This window comes from Euprymna scolopes, chromosome 41 (genome assembly GCF_053919585.1).
Source record: "Euprymna scolopes isolate OS-2025 chromosome 41, ASM5391958v1, whole genome shotgun sequence".
Lineage (NCBI taxonomy): Eukaryota > Metazoa > Mollusca > Cephalopoda > Sepiida > Sepiolidae > Euprymna > Euprymna scolopes.
In genome coordinates, this window is record NC_136522.1 from 6576931 (window position 1) to 6599336 (window position 22406).

Consider the following 22406-nt stretch of genomic DNA (forward strand, 5'->3'; position numbering starts at 1 on the left):
ATAATTATATTTTAAAAACGTCTCATTGTAAAACAGGTTTACAGTTTTTCTTACTTTACTAATTTCTATTCTATAAAGTAACTGTGCGTGTGAGAGAAGTACCGCACAATCACGTTGACACACCAGTTCTCGCCAGATCACTGAAGTTAAGCAATGTTGAGCCTGGCCAGTACCAGATGGGTGACCATTTGGGAAGGCTAGGCACTGTATGTACCTTCTGGGAAGGTTGGGCGTGGTGCCAGCACCCTCAGCCTGTAAAAAGAACTCCTCGCTACAAAAACATCTACAAAAGTTGTAGATGGCCTGTGCCCCTCCAGGGGCTCAAGGGCTATGGATGATGTGTAAGAGGGTTCCTTCCTCGTAGGCTCAGTCGTTTCGGAACCTGTCGCAAATTTTACACAAAAGTAATTTATGTTTGGCAGTAGTTTTGTGCAGAAATTCACCTGATACGTATCAAAAATTGAAAAAAATCTATCTTAAAAATAGCTTTTCTCTCTTATAAAGAATTTTTAAAGGGGAATATTTTACATTACACTGGCAAGGAAGATAATAAAATTTCAGCAAATCATTTACAAAAAAGATTTATAATCTGGAGATATAACTTAGTGGTAGAGCATTCGACTACAGATCGAATAATCTCCTGTTCCAGCCCGGGTATACCTCACTATTTTATTTTAATGTTTTCTTATTAATGAGTTCAATTTACAATAAAAAAAAAAAAAAAAAAGTATCATTTTAAACTCGCCGCAAATCATTTCTTTGTTTGCATATTTTAAAACTGTTTAGTTTTGTTTAATCAGAAGTGACTTTTCAGGGCATTCATTGTCAAGCTCAAATATCAGCTGACGTGATATTGTAAACAAACAGACGGAATTTGAACAACATCATCATTATCTTTTAATTCAATTTATTTTTTTGCGAATTTATCCGTCAGGCAAATTATTCCTCAGAATAAATAATAATCAATAGAGGATTGATTCTATAATAATACATACGCAATCTGCATAAATTAAAATATCATGTTTAAGCGTATTGTACGATCGGGCAGCGCCGGGTTGCCAGCTAGTTTGAAATGGTTCCTGATTTTGATAAATAGCCAAGTATAAATACAAAAATGTTATTCCATATTTTGTAATTCCAATTTCAAACGTAAAGAATCTTTATTCCTAGGAGTTTATCATTTATTTCCTCATTCTTTGAGCATAAAATCAATTTTGTCTGCGAGGATATTTCTTAAACCGCTTTGAATACCACTAAAGAAAATAATACTGTATTGTTTCCAATTTCATCATTTCGGCAGTGTTAAATTTCCGAGCTTGCGTTGAAATCGTATAAATGGTTTCTCATGAAGAGGCTCCCAGGAATTTCCTTTGTCGACTGGAATATCCTTTGTCTGCGAGTTCTGAATTAATTTCCTTCAATTTCTAACCATTAGCAATTTGGTTGGAATCGAATTTTTCTGTTTAGAATTTTCCTTTTGGCGATAATAAAAATCTAACTTTTCCAAAGTAAATTTCAGAAATTTTCAATTTTAACATTCCTGATGAAGAAATTAGATTTACCATTTCTGCATTTTTGGGGATGAGGTTCAAATTTGACAGTTTTTAAGGAATGGAGTTGTCTTTTAGTTGTCATTGCTCTGAAATTTATTCTGATCCGATGTGATAGTTTGGTTGGGTTAAGTAAAATTTATTGCTTGCAGATTATTTAGCAACAAAAAAAAAAAAAAGAAAAAAAAGAAAAACAAACAAAAACAAATACCCCCCCCGCCCCCGATTAATTAAAAAATCAAGGGTATTGCGTGTTATGAATTTCAAGGAGTTTTACTCCTTCCTTTAATTTTCATCGTTTTTAAAGCAAAACAAAATTCTTTTTTTTTTTTTTTTTTTTTTTTTTTTTTTTTTTTTTTTTTTTTAGGAACATAAATCTCTAAATTTGAATTTCTATCATTCAACGAAACACGTGGAAGACGAATTATAATAAAATAAAACTAGTATGATCTAAATGCATGTTGAGTTTAGTATATTTACTTCCGATATATATATATATATATATATATAATGCTCTGAAAGTGTAAGTTCATTTTTATTGAGCTTAATTGTGGCAATTTTGAAAAAAACATTTTATTAAAAATATACATTAAAAGTATATATTTCTTTATAATTAAACGTTGTGTGTGTTGAGTTTTTCAATGCATTGATATTGAAAACTTACTTTTTCTATTTAAAGATTATTAAAACACATTTTATATACTCGGTCGGGGATATGCGAGCTACTAAAAGGTTAACTAATTTGCATATTCTTTGAAAAACGAACTTTATTTTATTAGATGATCGGTTTCATTTCACTACTACGCTGGATTCTATTTATGCGTAGTTTCTACATTCTGCATAATTGTGTAGAATTCAAGGTGAAAACATTTTAACACATGGAAATATGTGACACGAGTGTGAAAAGTCTATCAAACTCTTTGAACATTGGGTCTACAGAGTTGAAATTTGATATAGAGTATATGTACCTGTAGCATACTTTTGATTTGGTTTTTAGCTGACAAAATATGATCATTGACGTAAATCAAGGAAAGAGTTTTGCCCAGGATGGACCCTTGAGGGACTGCAGCATTAATACTGTGAGCTTCTGATTTCTGTCCATCAACCAATCTGTTCCGTCTGCCTGCTTCCAATCTGACTACAACTTGGATGTCTTCAAGTCCAACGTTAACAAATTCTTAATGAACCACCCCTTAAGTAAACACTTCATCAAATCTCCACACTAACGTAATGTACTTGCAATAACCCTTATCCCTGAGTGGCTTCCGGGCCTTGATAAGTGGTGACCACTGTGTAAAAAAAAAAAAAAAATAAATAAAAAAAAAAAATAAATCAGAGAGAAATGATTTAATGATTGAGGAGACATTTCCAGCTATACCGTAGAGATATTGTGGAGCAGATCTTCATGCCATATCCTATCAAAGTCCTTTGATATGTTAAGAGCAATTGCCCAAGAAAGGAAGCCTCCATTGAGAGATTCGCTAATCCTATGAGATATAACCGTAAGCACATCTGCTGTAAATCTAGCAGAACGGAAGCCATATTGCATGTCTCTAAGATTATTTTTGTTGAGGTGATTGACTACTTCTCTATTTGTAAGATTCCAACGTCTTACTCATAATGCACAGGAGACTTATTGGTCTGTACTGAGAGGGAGATGAACGATCACCTGTATTATTAAATACGGGGCATACTGATGAGGTTTTCCAGGGTGTTGGGAAGCAATTCTCAAGACAATGCTTAAACAGCTTTATAAGTATAGGAGCTAGTCTTAGTTGAAGCTTTTTCAGCACTATAATTGGAATGCCATCATGATCGGTTGCTTTAGTGGAATCAAGGTTTTTGATTAGCTTGAATAAAAACATTTAGTCATATTTTATGACTTGGCAACGCTGGGTAATTTTTTTTTTTTTTTTTTTTTTACACGGTGGTCACCACTTATCAAGGCCCGGAAGCCACTTGGGGCTAAGGGTTATTGCAAGTACAGTACGTTACTTAAGGGGGCGGTTCATTAGGAATTTGTTAACGTTGGACTTGAAGACATCCAAGTTGGAGTCAGGCGTGCAGTTCTAAGAAAGAAGCTTTGTTCATGGAATCCACGTTTTGATTTAGGCACAGATAAAGAGTGGGGGAAATTTTTCACAGTGGATTCAGCTAGACGGGTGTTTTTCGTGAAAGATTGGCGAGGGGGGGGCCAGAGATTGGAGTTCAGACGAGCATTTGCCATGAAAATAACGATAAAACAAGGATAGGCTCGCAACGTCTCTTCTGTGGGAGAGAGGTTGCAGGGTAGATAAAAGGACATCCCCCACTAAGCCACAAAGTCTATTTTGTACTCTGTCAAGGCAGGATAGGCTGTTTTTAGCAGCTCCTGCCCAGATATGGCAGCAGTATTCCATCCTTGGATATACTTGGCTTTTATATAGATAGAGAATTGCATCAGTAGTGAGATATCTTCTGGAGCGGTAGAAGGATCCCACCATCTTTCCAGCGACCTTGGCAACAGACTTAATGTACGTGTTCCATTTCAGATCAGGAGTAAAGGACAACCCCAGAAGCTTGTCAAAACACGGGGCTTCTCCCAGACGAGAGCCATCCATTTCAATTGATGCCAGATGGGGATCATTTGTAAACTTACTAGTTATCTATAATTTGAAAAAATTTGCTATTTTTACCAAAGCTGTGATGTGGAAACTGACTTCATAATAATCCCTACATACTTTTTAATAGGGTATGAACCCCCCCCCCGCCTCAGCTTTAGCAAAAATAGTAATGAACTTGTTTTGAAATTTTGGACTAATTCAATAGTTTGTAACTGTATCTCTTTGGCTGATTACTAGGGCTGTGACTACAGCATATTTTTTTTCATTGTTTTGGCTCTCTAGTATATATCCGATGCAGTTAGACACAGTTAATCAACCAAGAAACACATCACTCTATATAAAAGCATATAAGATGTCAACGGATACACACTCTAGAGTCAAAACAATGAAAAGAATATGCTGTTGTCCTAGCTCTACTGATTACCACCTCATCGTTCCAAAGCTAGAGTGGGAAATTCATCTTTCTCAACATGCTCTTGGGTAAGGTATGAACCCTCTTTCTCTCCTGACCCCCTTTAAGATTTCTCTCCTTTCTGGTTTGCTTCAGCTTTATTGGATCTCTAATGTGGAAACGAGATTTTGCGTTCTTTCTAGCAATTTCTCTCGGACAGTTTCCTGATTTTCCATAAACCTCTCGGCTAATCCGACTTCTGGAGTTCTAACCTAGTGAACCTTAATCTTAAGCAGATTAATTTTATCTATCAGATCATCTGTTAATCCGATACACGAATACAATGAATAACTAACTCGTCTTTATATCTTTTTTTATTTTGCTATTTCACCCCCAACTATTTCACCCCCCCAAGGCACAAATTTACAGGGATGCTATGTAGAGAATAGAGCAGCGAGACGCCTGTTCCCATTGCACTTGAACTTCTGCATGTCAGTACAGTTTGGGAAGAAATTCCGAAGTCTAGCTGTTCAAGGAAAGAATCTATTTGAGTAGAAGGCTTTACCATGTCTAAGGATCTCAACTTTGTACGGGTGGGATTTTGCTACTTATAGTTAGTCAACAGTATTTACGTCGAGACGGTGTGGGGGGTACAAGTGTGAGTTCGTTGGAGCACATTTCATTTAACAAAATACTTGTGGAGCAGACATAAAGCTGCAACATTTTGGCAATGGGGACGGAGGTTGGAGTTTGGTTGATAATGCAGGACCTATTAGGTTGGTGACTCTTTTTGACCCCTGTCTAAGAGCGAGAGACTGTAGGAGTTTGAAATGTGAGGGACTTAAGGAAATTAAATTATAGGACAAGATGAATAAAACAAAATTTACGGGTATAAACAAAACTTTCTCTTTATTGGGTATATATATATATTGTGTGTGTGTGTGTGTGTGTGTGTGAGAGAGAAAAAAAAAAAAAAAAGTGTTAGTAGGCTGGTAGGCTCGAACCCAAAGCCTTGAAAGAAAAAGGGGTATATTACATACAGACAGAATAGCGGCAATTTTATAAAATAAGTTGCTTGACTGAAAGATAGACACGACGTCCGTTTGCAAATCGTAGATGTTATAATATGGGGAATATATAAAAAGTTCTGAGACATGGTACCCCCCCCAAAAAAAAAGAAAAAAACCCTTTGCCGGACATATGAAAAAAGCGCAAACACTGACACACATTTTGGGTTTTATGATAGATGATGCACCAGCCCAAAGGTGGTAACACCCCATGCATGGGTAAATAGTGACTTAGTAATGGTGTGAGTAATTTTCTAGCATAGTAGCAGCTTTGTTCCAATTCATGTTGCCCGTGAATGTTAAGTCGAGAAGTTTGAACAAAGAACTTTACGTTAGTGTATCATTAGCCATGGCTATCAGTGGTAGAAAGGTGTTTTTTTGTAATTGTTAAAGCTTAGTCTTGGCAGCATTGAATGTTACCATCCATTTGTCTCCATTCAACTACGGATTGGAAGTCTTCTAAGGATTTAGCTATTTGTGGCCTTTCTTAGATTCTCTAGAGAGAATGCATCCGACAAGCTGAAGGGTCTGTAACAGAGCGCGTATGAGAATATCAGCTGGAGCTGTAGAAAGCTGGCTTGCGAAAATATTAGAGTAACCGAAAAAGCATATATGCAAATTAGGAAGAGTTTATGGGCTTGCATAACAAGAAAATGAAAAGGACAGCAAGAGAATCGCAGGTCAGGTGGGATGGACGTGTGATTTCATCATGGTGGCCAGAGGCTTTTAAGCTGGTGTCGAGACGGCAGGGTTTTGTTAATCCATGGCAGATGAAATGAACAGTAAAAAAAAAAAAAAAAAAAACGAAAGCATTGTTTGGAATGCGATGGTAATAAATGCCTTTTTCTAAAACAAAAAAAAAAAAGCAGTCGAATTTATTTTTGTTTGCTTGTTCCTTTTCAACGGTACCAGACTGTCTGGGGATCCAAGAGAGGCTTGAACTGTGACACTGTTCAAGCATACCATGTTACAGGGACCTCTGACATTGTCCTGCAGCCTGTCTTTTTGCAACCTGAGAGAAATTTTTATTCCCTCGACTAATATTATGTCCTTCGTATTTTACTAAATTTTTGATTTTGATTTCTTATTCAATCCCTGGCAACATCCACACTTTCTGTTGGTACAAACAAGATGTCTCATAAAATGTACTCACACTTCGAATAATAATCAAACATTTATGAACATAGACCGAAATCGAATAGCTTTGGATACAGACAAAACTAATTGAAGAATCATGTTTGCAAATGTTCAAGTTAATGACTTCTAGTTGGCCGGTCGTAAAATATATATAATATTATATTTTAATTAATGCAGAATTCGTATAAATAGAAATACCATAGGTATTAAACGGAGCGTTTTATCCCCCTTTTTTTTCTCTTTAAGAAAAATGAAGTAAAGAAAAAACTAAAAAAAACTGAGACACGTGCATGCGAGTATTTTTTTTTCTAAGCAGTTCACTTCTTGTAAGTAAAAACAAAATAAAAACAAAATACTCAAGCTGAGATTGAAACCAAAACCTAAAGACAGTGAGTCAAGTACGATAACTATTAGGCCAGCTTGACACTCTTTAGTGTTTTTAAACATACTTATTAACATAATGTAAATGATTTGCACATGCACAGTCATGAAACAGTTGACAAACATGAAGGATAAAAATCCGATGCCCCCCCCCCTTCCTAGTAACAATTTTTAAATTTTTAGTCGCGTGCAAGTGACTCTATAAGTCACTCGGTCTGTCTGTCGGTCTATCCATAACACTTTTGTGCTTGGCCTTTTTAGTTAAGATCAAAGGTCCGTTGTTAATAGATGCTGTTCTTAGCTTTTTAAGTTTTTCTTGGTTAAAGTGTAGTATCTGTTCCGGCAGATACTGCAAGCAAAGACCATATGTGGGGGCAATCCCACATATGAAACCTTGGTCAATGTAGGGGAAACCCTTCATACCAATTGTCACTATCCAGCTCTCCTACTCCCCGGGGAGTTGGTCCCCCATTTCCCCTTCACTCCTCACATTAAAAATCGGCCTTGTGCCTAATTTGCTCGGTGGGGGAGCAAATAAATACCTTTTTCTTGGCCTTTTGGCCAAGATCAAAGTGTAGTATCTGTTCTTACATGGTGTACTTATGTGTGTAACTTCGATATAAAGTGGGGGATCACTTTTCTGTATTTTTTTAATGTAAAATGATCACCCACTTTACAACCAGTCAGTCTCAAAGCCATTCAAGTCATTCTCCAGATCATTCAAGTTGTTTTTGAAGGATTCCAGTTATTTTTTAATCATTCAAGTCATTCTTAATGGCATTCAATTCATCCTTAAGTTCATTAAAGTCATTCTAAGTCATTTACTTTTTATTTATTTAAGTCATTTCAGCCCATTTTTCGGTCATTTTAGTTTATCTTTAAGAATTTTATGTCAATCCTACATTCACGCATTCATTCATTACACAGGAGCATGCGACTAATGGCTATCGGTCTTGTTACCCCTTAGCAGCCCTTTTTCCGGATAAAAACCGATTAAAGTTTTCTACATGTCTGAATACCCTATATACCAAATTTCAAGTTTGTAGATCAAAAATTTGTTGAGCATATAGGTTGAGAATTGTCCTCACACACACATTTTCACTTAATAGATATAATAGAATATTAACACGCATTAAGGGATTTGCAAATGTCCCGAAACCTTACCTGTTTGAAAATATCGTCTTTTCAGCACATTTTGCACGGTACCATTCACAGAATTAAACCTTCCAGTTAGGATCGTCTTTGTTGAGAGCCTGAATCTGTGGTGTGCAGCATTTTTGGTGCACATGCTTTATGGTGCAAAAGATGCTGTCATTTGAGATGTAGGTTACATAATTGTATTCTTGATATCGCCTGTACTAGCAGGAAGACCAACGTTGCCCGGGATTGATTGAGGATCGACAAGTTTTCCTCACTTTTGTCATTGAAATCTGAAATCACCCACTTTTCAATCAAATTGATTGCCTGTTTTAGTAGGGACTCATTGCACCGGGAAGAAAACTTCACATGCCTTCCTGCATTGACTTTGTCCACAATACATTGTTATCTACATTGCACTGTAGAGAACCAACTGATTTTATAAAATTCTTTTTATAAAAATACTTGAATTAAAATGTAAAATTCAAAAGTATCATGGTTCAGTTATGCTCTAAACGGAAACATTTCAAATGTGCCCTGTCTGATCAAAGAACCTGCTGTTTTATCTTTGTTTTTATGCCAAGCCCTCCTGCTTGTGCAGTGATAGAAATTCTGAAATGTACTTATGATGTTAGGCTGTATAAGGATGTTAAATTTGATCAAAATTGAACTTTTTCTTCTTTAATCTGATTTTTTTTTTTAAAGTCTTAGATACAATTGAGATGTTTTCCAAATTTAAAAAAAAAATTTAAAAAAAATTTAAAAGTAGATGTACTCCACCCCTCAAAAAAAATCATTTTAAAAGTCATTAGGTGATTTTAGAATGGAAAACAGAATCTTTGTTGGAATCGGAAAATATTGGAACCATCCCATCAATTCAGTCTGACTTTTAATCTCAAAAAAAAAAAAAAAATCATTAGCCTGAATTTTGAAGGACTTTAAAATAAGGAGTCCGAGTTAAAACACCGATTTTGGAATTGGTCGGACCTTCCAATATTGCAACCCGGGTACCTACATGATATAGTCCATTGATGTATTTACTTGTAGTTAGTTTTGTCTTTTTTTTTTTTTTTTTTTTTTTTTTTTTAACTATGACTTCACCCCCCCCCCCCCCACCAGCCTTTCTTTTTAAGATGGTGGCCATTTGAAAAATAATTCCTACTTGGATGAAGTATTGTCTAGAAGGAATTGAATTGCATTTCATTTTTTTTTTTTTTTTTTTTTTTTTTTTTTTTTTTTTTTCACATATTTCAATGCTTCACAAAATCAGAATGAAATTTTTTTTTTTAGGAAGAAAGCTATTGATGACAAAGAAACAAAGAGACTAACTTTACTTTATATATCAGTTATCATTTGGGACCTAATACTAACTTTAATTGGCTTATTTAACATAATAGTGTATACTAATACTCAGAAGACCGAAGTTCAATCCTTGGTAGTCTTATTAAAGACTTACATTAAAAAATATATATATATACTTGATGCCCCCCCCTCTTTCTAAACATGGAATAATAAAGTAAGGATTAAGAGTAATTGAAGTAATCATGCGAAAGCAATGGCGCCCTCCCCTAAATCTTGTGTAGTAGCTCATTAAAAAGAGCCTTTGCGTCGCCTTCGACTATGGTTAAACATTTACTTAATATAAAAAGCTCGCCCACAAGCTACATTGTTATCTCGGCTTTGCGGAACCAATGATATTCAGTTTTTTTTATTTTATTTATTTTTTTAATTCTTTCCGGTCGCATTATAATTTTTTTTTCTTTTTATCTACCCGGCAAAACAAAGTGGACTAGATTATTTTGTTCTTAAATATTTACACATGACTTAACGCTAATCGAATGACAAGTTCTTTCTGCTCTTTCAGGCATTTCTTAACTAGGGCATAACTATTTTGTGGAATATGAATAAAACGGTTTTTCGTTGGACTCCATTACAAAGTTTTACTTATTTATAAGGGTATCACGAATTAAAAAGCAAAAAAAAAAAAAAAAAAAAGCACTACCACTGTCAAGAGTGAAGAGTCTACCTGGCAGGTATATGAAGCGCAAACTAACTAGCGAGGGTTGAAGATATGCGTTGCATGTAGAGAAATAATTATGTAAATGCTATGATGAATGTAATGTAAATCTTAAAATGAGGCTTAGATCTGATGACCTCAGGAAGATTAAATTTGGGTAACATTAAGATGCGTTTGCAGGACAGACTTTAATGGTATGGCCATGTTGAAATGTTTTTGGATATTTTTATCTTTATTCTTTAGTGTCTATTCAGCCTCTCTCATATATATATATATATATATATATATATATATTTTGTGTACAGAAAGTTGTTAGTTGAGACAGGTCATTGGTACCGTCGGTTTCAAGCCCGATAATAAGGCCCGTTTAAGGTATCCTTATCAAGCTCTCTTCAGCCAATATTCGTCTCCGAATCGTCGTCGGAGACGAATATTGGCTGAAGAGAGCTTGATAAGGATACCTTAAACGGGCCTTATTATCGGGCTTGAAACCGACGGTACCAATGACCTGTCTCAACTAACAACTTTCTGTACACAAAATATAAGTACGCTCTTAAAATTTGGATTTTCCTTTTAATTGAGCACTCTGCTGGAATTCTTTTTCCAAAAAAACTAATCATATATATATATATATATATATATATATTTAAAATTTTATTTCTAGGCTAATGTTTTCATCTCTGGTTTTTATGTATTTAACTTTGCTCTTTTGTGATGAGAAGCATTAAGCTTTGAAATATCATGGTCTGAGGTTCTTTTTATATTTCACATGTTTTACCTTATTGATTTGATGTTCAAATAAATTTGATTTAACTTTGAACTGTCATCCGTTGTTTTTGCACGCACACACACACAAAATAAAAACTTGTTTATTCCATAAAATAAGTTTATTCAATGGAATAATATTTATTGAAATTTACCTTCCAGTCATCAAACAATGTGACTTGGGTTAAAAATATTAGTCCTCGGCTCTTTCGCGTGGGGGCGGGGGAGTGGGGGCTGTATTTTTGTAACTTTCCCTTCAAGGATCTGGATAGAGCTCTTCCCCTACATAAAGCAACTTGCCTTGAACCACATTCAAGTTTGTATAAAGAAACTTTTCTGAGAGTCTGCTCATCTTAACCAGTGGGGGAAGGGGGATAGTTTTCCTTTTTTTCTTGTTTTCCTTTTTTTCTTGTTTTCCTTTTTTTCTTGTTTTTCTCCCCTTTTCTCTCTCCTTTCCCTTTTCTCTCTCCCTTCCCTTTTCTCTGTCTCCCTTCCCTTTTCTCTGTCTCCCTTCCCTTTTCTCTGTCTCCCTTCCCTTTTCTCTGTCTCCCTTCCCATTTCTCTGTCTCCCTTCCCATTTCTCTGTCTCCCTTCCCCTTTTCTCTGTCTCCCTTCCCCTTTTCTCTGTCTCCCTTCCCCTTTTCTCTGTCTCCCTTCCCCTTTTCTCTGTCTCCCTTCCCCTTTTCTCTGTCTCCCTTCCCATTTCTCTGTCTCCCTTCCCTTTTCTCTCTCTTTTTCATTGAGTCGGATTTAATTTTTATTTATATCGGGTAAGTCTTCTTTCCATGTAGATTTTTATTTTTTCTACCAACTTTAACTATAATCGGCAATCGGTAGATAAAGTACCAAAGCAAGTGATCTTAAACTTTTAAGATGGATATTAAGTAAATATCGATCGATATCCTTTAATGTTGGTTTCATCTTTTTCTTTTTATATCATTATCTTTTTTTTTATATTATATGTAGTAGCCGTTTTTTTCTTACAAAATGGAAGCTGATTGACTTTTCTGCATTCTTCTTGAATTTTTTTTTTTTTTTTTCCAAACGTGTAAAAATTTCTTTACAGAATTTTTTTTCTCTCCATATTTTCACTTAATCGTGGAAGAAAATGAAATGGCTTTTCTTAATCTGAAAGATGCCTTGACTAAAAGCTAAGCTGTCACGTTTAGCCTTCACGAGATTACGAGGAATAAGACGTGCTTTCAGTAAGTTTCCAGGTTTTTTTGGGTTTTTTTCGTACGGACACTTTTATTGAGAATACACACGAAACTTTAATCCCCTTCGAAGTAATCTCCTCCAGCTGCAATACACTTCTTGTACTGTTCCAACAACTTCTTGAAGGGTCTCATAACGACAGCAGCTAAGGTTTTCCTTGAGCTTAGGGAATCAGCAAAAGTCGCAGGGAGCAAGGTCTAGATTATAGGGAGGGCGAGGAACTGTCTTGATGCCCACCTTGGTCAAACAAGTAGTCTGTGACAAGGATGGAGTTGTGGACTGTTGCGTCCGTTTTTCATGCTGATATGTGTTAGCCGACTGTTGACTTCTAAACTAACCTGATTGGTCCTGCCCTCTCAACTGAACTCTAACCCCTGCCCTATCAACGAAATGTTGCATCCCTGTGCTTATTGTACAAGTATTTTATTGGAAGGTGCTCTGACAAACTCTAAGTCCTATGTAAATACCCCCCCCGACAAGGAGCAAAATCCCACCCCTACACAGATCCCAAGATGCCAGAAAACCTTTTACTCTAATAGTTTCTTCCTTCGAACTGCTAGACTTTGGAATTCCCTCCCAGGTTCCTGCTTGCTTGACTGTACTAACGAGCAGAAGTTAAAGTGTAATGTGAACAGACATATTGCTGTTCAACTCCCTACATGGTGTCTCTGCAAGTTATGTCTCAAATAGTAGCCTCCCTACTTCTAAATGGCACTTGTGCCTTGTTTGGTGTGAAATAGTAAGAATAAAATTTTTAAAGTTTCAACTTCAGCAATTGACTTCCAAACAAATCTATCTCTGGTCAGGTCTTTAGCCCTCTTTTTTCTCTTCCTTGTTTTCTGTGGCCTTCTCAGCCAATCAACCTTGCTATCTCAACTGTTCTACATCTATTCATCCAAGCATCCTCATCCATCCATTCAAGATCATGTTCGTCTAACATCTGTTTTGCAGGCTGGCATGTGTTGGACGGCTTTTAGCAATTCACTTCCAAAACTAACCTATCTCTGGCCAGGTCTTGTTAGGCCATCCACTCAATCAATTCTTCCCAGTTTCAAACCCACTAATCCTTATTCTTTAGGCCTTCATAAGCAACAACTCATTCATATAAACAAAAAAATCCCTTTCCACGTAACATAGTGGATGAATTTTAGAAACTTCCAAACTAACCTCTCTGGTCAGGTCTTTATTTATCCCTCTTGCTTTAAAATCCATCCTTATCATTTTTTTTTCCATGTTTTCCTTAGCCTTCGCTGGCGAACTGACCCTGCTACCTCAACTGTTCTGCATCTACCAACCCAAGAACTCTTAACTTCTCATCATTCAGTTTAACGCCCATTTTACATGCTGACATGTGTTGGATGGCTTTAGAAATTGACTTCAAAACTTAATTATCTCTGACCAGGTTTTTATTTATCCCTCTTTCTCTCAAATCCATCGTAACTGTCCCTATTTTTCTTTGCCTTCCTCCTGTAAAAGATTCAGTGAATCTGTTACCTTTACTGTTCTACATTCTATGTGACCATACCACCGAAGTCTCCTGTTCTGTCATATATATATATATCTTCCTATACTGTCCAGATTATTTTTTTATTTAAAATATTTTCTTTCTTGAAAGGTCATCACTTATCAAGGCCTGCACACCACACTGGGAATAGTGTTAAATAGGTTGTAAGACAACAAGATCAGTTATGGTGGAACTTGGGTAGGGCTAAATTATCTAAGAGGACAGATCAATAAAAATTTATTCACATTGGATTTGACTATGATCATGTTATAGTTAGCCGGGAAGCAGGCAAACGATTTTGCATTCCACAAACTGACAGTTCTAGGAAAGAAACTCTGTCCATGAAATTTTTTTAGTTTTAGGCATAGATAGTGTAGGAAGTTGTTGGCGGTTGTTACTGCTAAGCAAGTATTTGTAAATAAGATCTAAACCTGTTTTTTAACACCTACATAATACATCCATCATATTTCACTCCATGCAACACAGGTCCTCAACCCTGGTGGGCTAAGTTTTCACTTCCATTCATCATCACCTGCATAAAAAAGGCTGATACACTCTTCTTGCGGTCAACTGGTAACACTTTGCTGGTTTTCCTTAATTTGGTCCAACCATTTCTGATTTTTGCAATCGCGCGAATATCTGCTCCATCCATGGCTCCAATCGTATCCTCAAGCAAGATAAAACTTAACTTTCTCCACATCTGACTTTTTATCCATACCCATTGTCTTCTCACATGCAAAATTTTTTATTAGTGATGGGATGATTCCAATATTTTCCCCGATTCCGTACTAAATTGCAGATTCTGATACAATTACTGATTCCGATTCTTTATAAAGCTCTAAATATTTAACTATAGAGTTATTTTTTCTGATTTATGTAAAAAAAAAAAAAAAAAAAAAAAAATTATGCAGATATTTTCCTTAATGTAAATTTACATTTGTGGAGGATGGTTTATAGATGTTGTTTAGCTTTCCTGGTATTTTAAAATCAATAAATATTTCATCATTATTACCAGCAATGGAAGATTTTGTTTTTAAACAAAATCAAAAAAAAAAAAAAAGAGACAAAAGAATCGTTTTGGCATCGGAAAATAGGCGCCAATTTCTTAGATTCCAATACTGATTCAGATACCCCCAAATTTGTCGATTTTTTTTTTTTTTTTTTTTTTTTTTCCGATTCTGATTAATCGTCTCAACATTAATTTTTATGCCCGGAAATCCTTCTAAACTGAAGCAATCAAAGTACATAAAAAAAAAAAAAAAAAAAATAATGAAAGTACAATCCGATTTTCGTTACAAATAATGTTTAAATTTGCTCAATGTCGGCTCTGCCGATTCTGTTTACGTCATGAAATCTACGCTCAGCTGAGACCCCCCCTTTCTTCTTGTAATGAATGCTATTTCAAAAAATATCTTTGGCAATGCTTCCATCTGCTTCTAATTTAAAAGCAGCTTTCTTAACACAAACTCATCATGAATTCCATTTTTTCTTCGTCTCTCCCCCCTTCTTCTGACCTGAAGGTTTCCTCTTGACTGCCCGCCCCCCCCCCCCACTCCGGCTCGGAAGACGATTGGATCGATCGATCGATCTATTAATCAATACGTGAAGAGTCTAAGCCAAGTAATATTCATTCTGTCTTCCTGGTTTCTTTCTTCAAATAACTATTCATTCCACTTTTAATTTCCGACATTTTTGCCACCTGTAAAGCGTTTCCTCCTTCTGGAAGGGAACTTTGGTCCAGTAATGGCTAACCTCTTCAAGTCTCTGTTACGAAAGTCAAGATTGTTTGTCGACTGGATTCGAATTCAATCGTTATTTGATATTGTGTGTTAAAGCTCTCGGCTAGATACCCCCATTCCCTGTACCTCAAATTAAATTGTTTATTTTTTTAGGGGATTACCTGTGAACGCCCTCAAAAACTTGTTAGAAAGAAAACTTTTTTTTTTAGAATTGAGGGATCAGTTTTGCATATAATTTTAACGTAAAATGATCATCTATTTCTGGGTTCTTCTAACGTCTTAGGGCAGTTAACCAATTTTTTTTCTTTTTTTTTTGTAATAGAAGATAAATTTCGTGTTTTCCCCTTACAGGGGTATTCTATCTTAAGCGACACCATATGGTTTTTAATAACTAGTTAATGAAATTAACGTTAAAAACTATTAGTTAACTATCTAAAAAGTATCTAATTTATTATTTTTAATAATTAGGTATTTTTTTACGACCTGCCCCAGCGTAGTATAAACAACCCCCCAACCACACCATGTTAAGAACGGCTTTCAGAATACCCCCCCCCAACCTCATGTTGAGAACGGCTTTCGAGGTTGTGGGGTGTTTATTCTGAAAGCTGCTCTAAACATGTGGAGGTTGGGGTGTTTATAATATGCTGGGGCACATCGTAAAAATTTACCAATAATTATTTATTTTTCATAAGTTTTCTAACATTTGTTTCTTAAAATGTTAAATAATTTCAACGTACTTGTTAAAGATTAAATGCTGGATATATATTTATGGCAATTAAACTACACACAGGCTTTCACGTTTTAGCCTGACGATTCCCTACAGGGATGAAATGCGGGAACCTCTCTATAGCTTGATTTCCATAAATATATTTTCATAACCTATCTAGCACTGCTCATGTAATGAGTTCTAAAATAAATACTGAAAATCTACACAGAAATTTATGCAGAAGTTCAAGTGTAATGTAAACAAATCTCACTGCTCAACTCCCTACATAGTATCCCTGTAAATTTATTCCCAAATTGTAGTCAATTATGTAAAAGTGACACTGCATCCTGTACCTCTACAAGGCCACCATTACTCCATCTATGGAGTATTGTTGTCACATTTGGGCTGGTGCATTTGCTAATAGTCTTTTCTTAGACAAGGTTCAAAAGAGTTGCCAACCTAATAGGTCCTGCACTCTCAGTTAGGCTTCAGCCGCTGTCCCATCGACGAAATGTGCATCCGTCTGCCAGTTTTACAATTATTTAAATGGTAGGTACTCCGAAGTACAAACCTTTGCCCCTCCTCGATGTAAATACCCCTACAAGCAGCAAAATCTCACCCCTACACGTTAGAGATCCCTAGATATAAGAAAGCCTTCTATTCTAATAGTTTCTTCCTTAGGACTGCTAGACTTTGGAATTCCCTTCCGGGTTCCTGCTTCCCAGACTGTTCTGACATACAGAAGTTCAAGAGTAATGTGAACAGACATCTTGCTGCTCAACTCCCTACATAGTACCTCTGCAAATTATGTCCTAGATAGTAGCACCCCTACATCAAAGTTGCACTGCGCCTTGTTTGGTTGAAAATGCAAAAAAATAGGTAAATGAAATAAATATAAACATTGATTAATTTATTTACAAAAAAAAAAAAATTTCATGGGGAAATTTTGATCTGGCCCACGAGCCCTTAGCCAGACTCTGCTTGCGTGTGACCTCACTTAATTTTTTTAATCCTTTGTTGTCCTCCTTCCAACCTGAAACCTAAATTTGTTTCTTCCATCTTGTTCTTTTTGTCACGCCCTGATCCCTTCTACCCCTATTCTGATTTTTTTCAAAAGTCTACCCCCATCGCCAGCAGGACGTGCACCCATCAAGCTTTAAAAAAACAAAAAAACAAAAGCCATCTGCAAATCTTCACTATTGTTGGCTGCTATACTCGCTTTTTTTTTTTTCGTTTTTTTTTGTTCCTTTTTTGTTCCTTTTTTGTAGCATTTTCTTTTAATAATAAAAAAAAAAACAAGTAAGAAAACAAAACAAAAAAACTTCTGCATTAGTGCAACAACACTATAATAGCCAAATTCGGGGGGGGGGGGGGGAAAGCAAACAAAACACCAACAAAAACAATGGTATCTACTGACTTTTGTGTCGGTTTCAACTAAAGACAATAATATTCTACATAATTGGCACGTCAGAAGTACTTAGAAGATAAAAATTACTACTAGTAGCAGAAACTCACCATGGAGCAAGTGAAGATGTGTTTTGAAAGAAACTGCTTACATTATAGGCTTGTACATGATGTTTATCAACTGTTGTCACTTGTGAAGTAATCCATTTCGGATAAAATTAATGTCGGTTGTCAAGAGAGAAAACTCGCCTTTCTGTGGTTTTCCTCTCCCCTTTAAAAATTTTTTTTTTTATATAGAATAGTGTTTATCGTCCCCCACTTGGGTATTTCATTGCATTTTTTAGTTTATTCACTCGTAAACTTGTATATAATCATGCTTTTTTTTGGGGGGGGGGAAGGGTATTTCATAGCATCTTACAGATAATATTAGATCATCAGGAGAGAATACGCACCGTTTCAGGGCCTTCCTTACCGCATTATAAAAACAAAAAAAACGTAACTTGACAATTTTTTTTTTAATAAATTGGGCGTTTAAAAAAAAAAATCAAATAATACTTCCCTCAAGCTTCTTGATTAGTTTTACTCTCGTGTCTGTTATAGTGTAGTGTCATCAGCAAATTTTATCATGAAGGTCAGGAATAATAAAGGTTCAGGGACTGACCTTTGTGCCACAGTGCCACACCCGCATTTATATCCGTTGTTTTGATGTGCAACGATTGGGGACAACCTGGATTTTTCTCTTATATAAGACGGATTTTGTTATGTTAAGTATACTTATTACCATAGGATTTGGCCTTCAAAAAAACAAGGCGAGCAACTGTATTTGATTTTTTAAAATTTTTTTATTTTTTTATTTTTTTTTTTTTAAACGCACAATTTATTAAAATATTGTCAAGTTACACGTCATTTGCTTCTCTTTGAAACTCCCCGGTGTGTTTTTTAGCCAAACATTTTAGCTTTGCTAATTTTCGTCAAATGTTTTCTCTAATAATTTTTTCCTACTTTTTATGTATATATATATATATATATATATATATATATATATATATATGTTTTTTTTTTTGTGTATATATATATATATATGTTTTTTTTTTTTTTTTTTTTTTTTTTTTTTATAATTTTTGTATATATTCATTACTGTAACGTTACAATTAAGCAGAAGCTGTTGGTTTGCCTTGAAATTCAATATTAAAAATTTTGAATTTCGCTATTAAAGCGCAGTTGCACCTCTGCATTTTAAGTTTCTTTTTAAGAGTTCGAGTCGAGACAGGTGGAGACGATCACTTTTTCTCTGGAAATAAATGTAATCTTTTATAAATAAACTGTTCGTTGTTTTTAAATCAAAAATTTTGATGTATTATGAAAACTATTCCCCCCCCCAAAAAAAAAAAGAAAATTGAAAAACAAAAAAAAACAAAAACAAAAAAAAACAAAAACAATAGTTCAATAAAAGTTCAGATAATTAATGCTTCTGATTGGATTATGTATTAATGTATTTGTTTTAATTTTCTGAAAACTTTCACAAAAATTCTGTAAATTCCGTGATTGTCTCCACTTGCCCCGACTTGAACTATTTCCAAAAAGAAACCCAAAGAAGACTACGATGCTTGTTTGTAAAGTAAAGCCTCTGATTTTTTTTTTTTTTCAACTTAAAAAGTTGAAGAGTTGCAAAGATGGCAGTGGTACCATTAAAACGAGCGACATTTTGTGCTTCAGAATTTATTTTTCTACATGGTTGCCACCATTCTTGGATGTATTTTTTTTCCAGAAATTCAATGATGCATTGGTACTTTTGACGCATGTCCATGAAAGGGGGTGCTATCTTAAAGTCTCACGTCGTCAATCTCTGCAACAGAGAAAAGAAACTTTCAGGCCATGAATTGCATAAGTTCAAGCATCATAACAATACAATTTACGATACCGCCTCTAATCCATTCGGGCAGAATAAAAAAAAAAAGGGGTTGTATTACTGTACACATAGATTCGAAAAAGTTGTCAAAAAACAAATATATAACAAATAAATGTTATCAAAGGCAAGATAAGTTACTTTTCTACCTAACTGGATAATTTTTTTAGTGTTTTTATTCAATGTAACATGTTTATTCAGCTCGAAAAACATAGTGTTTACCAATGTATTGGAAAATTCAAGATGGCGCCTCACTCCATCGTTAACACGGTAAGTTTGGGAAAAGGTGGTATAAATAAAAAAAATTAGACAAAATACTATTAAAAACCCGCCGAATATGTCAACCTATGTCACGGTAACGTATATTGAGCGAGTTTTAACAGTATTTTATCCAGTTTTTTATTTATAACACCTTTTCCCAAACTTACCGTGTTAAAGAGAGTCAGACGCCATCTTGAATTTTCCAATACATTGGTAAACACTATGGTTTTCGAGCTGAATAAACATGTTACATTGAATAAAAACACGAAAAATATATCCAGTTTGGTAGAAAAGTAACTTATCTTGCCTTTGATAACATTTAGTTGTTATATATTTGTTTTTTGACAACTTTTTCGAATCTGTGTGTACAGTAATACAACCCCCCCTCTAAAAATAGGAGGCATTACTTTTGGAACGAATAATTTTCTATTTAGTAACGTATGTTTGACAAATTTTCTGGCTTTGTTTATTGTTGTGACCTATCCAATCTTGATAAGTGACAGAAACGGTAATAAATTACCTACTGTGTCATTCAAAGAACCTATATCAAATGACATGTGTGCGCGCGCGCGCACACACACACACACACACACACACACACACACACACACACACACACACACACACACACACACACACACACACACACACACACACACACACACACACGGTGGAACGATAAAGTTGTCGCCCTAAAAAAAAAAAAAATACAAGAGCTTTATTTTAAAACTTCTTAGTGGGTGATGCCACTGCCACCGAGAGTAAGAAGGCCTGTTAACTGAAAAATGTCTGCAGGCAATGTAGGTAAGATTTCTCAGACTGTCAGTACTATGAGGGCCATTTGAAAAAGAGCAATAAAACATTTTTAAAAAGAAAAAGGAACACAGTTCGATTAATACTGAAACTGAAATTTATTCAATATAAAATATAAATATTATCTATGTAAAATTAAGTAATTTTAAAGCAATATACAATTTAATACTGATAAAATTGAATTATGAATTTAGAGGAAAAACAATTAAAGAAAGATTAAACAAATATTTTTTGGCCTTCGGAACAAGATCAGTGTAGTATCTGTTTTGATGCTACACTTTACCTTTTCTGTCTTCGGTCGGTAGAGGAGAAATCTTTCATGACTGAGATTATTTTTGTTCCTATCCAGAGTGCCCCTTATTGGGAAGCTGGATTTTCTCCAAGATTATATGTTGAAATATTTAAATAACTATTACTTTAAATACAGAAATTATATTTAAAGTTTTGGTTTTCTGTTCTTTTATGTCCATTTTTTTTCCCCATGTTTTTCATCAAAATGTGTAGCGTATTAGTTGTCTCACAAGCCATCATCAGTGATCTCTCACTGGCAGTAACCTGTGGTGTTCCCTGGAGACCAAGGGACAACATGTCTCCCCAGATTTCCAGTGTTCTCCACCTCTTGATATACTTGTGCAGATGATTGCATGTTATTGCAACAGCCGTTGTCACTGATTTCTCGTTGGTATCGGCCATTGGTGTTTCCTGGGGTTTGGGTGACAAAATGCCTCCCCAAGGTACCAGATTTGAACTGCAACTGCACACTTCCAGTGGAGATTTGGTCAGTACTCTCTCACCTCGGTCTTTCCATCCTCCCTGACCCTTCACAACTAGTTGGTGTGGCGCCAGTCGATGTCATCTACACCAGTTTTTATTATTATTACTATTATGATAATAATAAGGGTGCTTGTGCAGTGTACGCACGTGTATTTTAAATATTTTCAAGTTAAATTAAATTTTAGGTTTGTATTACTGTACACATAGATTCGAAAAAGTTGTCAAAAAACAAATATCACAAATAAATGTTATCAAAGGCAAGATAAGTTACTCTTCTACCTATCTGGGGAGGTTTTTAGTGGTTTTACTCGCTTTAAAACGTGTAATCGCTTCGAAAATCATACAATGTTTATCAATATATTTTAAAAAGAAAATGTCGGCATGTTTGTAACTTATCTTGCCTTTGATAATATTTGTTATATATTTGTTTTTTGACAACTTTTTCGAATCTATGTGTACAGTAATACAAACTCGTTATGCAAATTATTTAGTTAAAATGTTATAAAAAAAAAAAAAAAAAATTGAAGTTTTAAATATATTTCAAAGAAATGAATTACGCCCCGTGCTAAAATATTGATAATTCATCAATCGTAAAAAAAAAAAAAAAAAAAAAACACTGCCGTGAAAAATACTAACTTTAAAATATTTGGAAATACTCAGTGAAAAGTTTTATTTATTATTAAAAGAACGGACTGAAAAATATATAAAAATTAGGGTTTGTATTACTGCACACAGATTCGAAAATGTCGTCAAAAAACAAATATATAACAAATAAATGCTATCAAAGGCAAGATAACTTACTTTTCTACCTAACTGGATATGTTTTCAGTGTTTTTATTTAATGTAACATATTTATTCAGCTCGAAAAACATACTGTGCTTACCGATGTATTGGAAAATTCAAAATGGCGCCCAACTCTCTCTTTAACACGGTACGTTTGGGAAAAGGTGCTATAAATATAAAAATAGACAAAATACTGTTAGAAACTCGCTCAATATATATTACCGTGACATTCGGTGGTTTTTTAATAGTATTT

General features: G+C 34.9%; 1 protein-coding gene and 1 pseudogene across 23 annotated transcripts in view; both read left to right on the forward strand.

Annotated features, from left to right (window-relative positions):
- Positions 1–22406, forward strand: part of LOC145266322 (protein tweety homolog 1-A-like) — a 301166-nt gene that overhangs the window by 39484 nt on the left and 239276 nt on the right. The gene's annotated exons all lie outside the window — the stretch shown is intronic.
- On the forward strand, positions 7670–7802 carry LOC145266753 (U2 spliceosomal RNA; annotated as a pseudogene).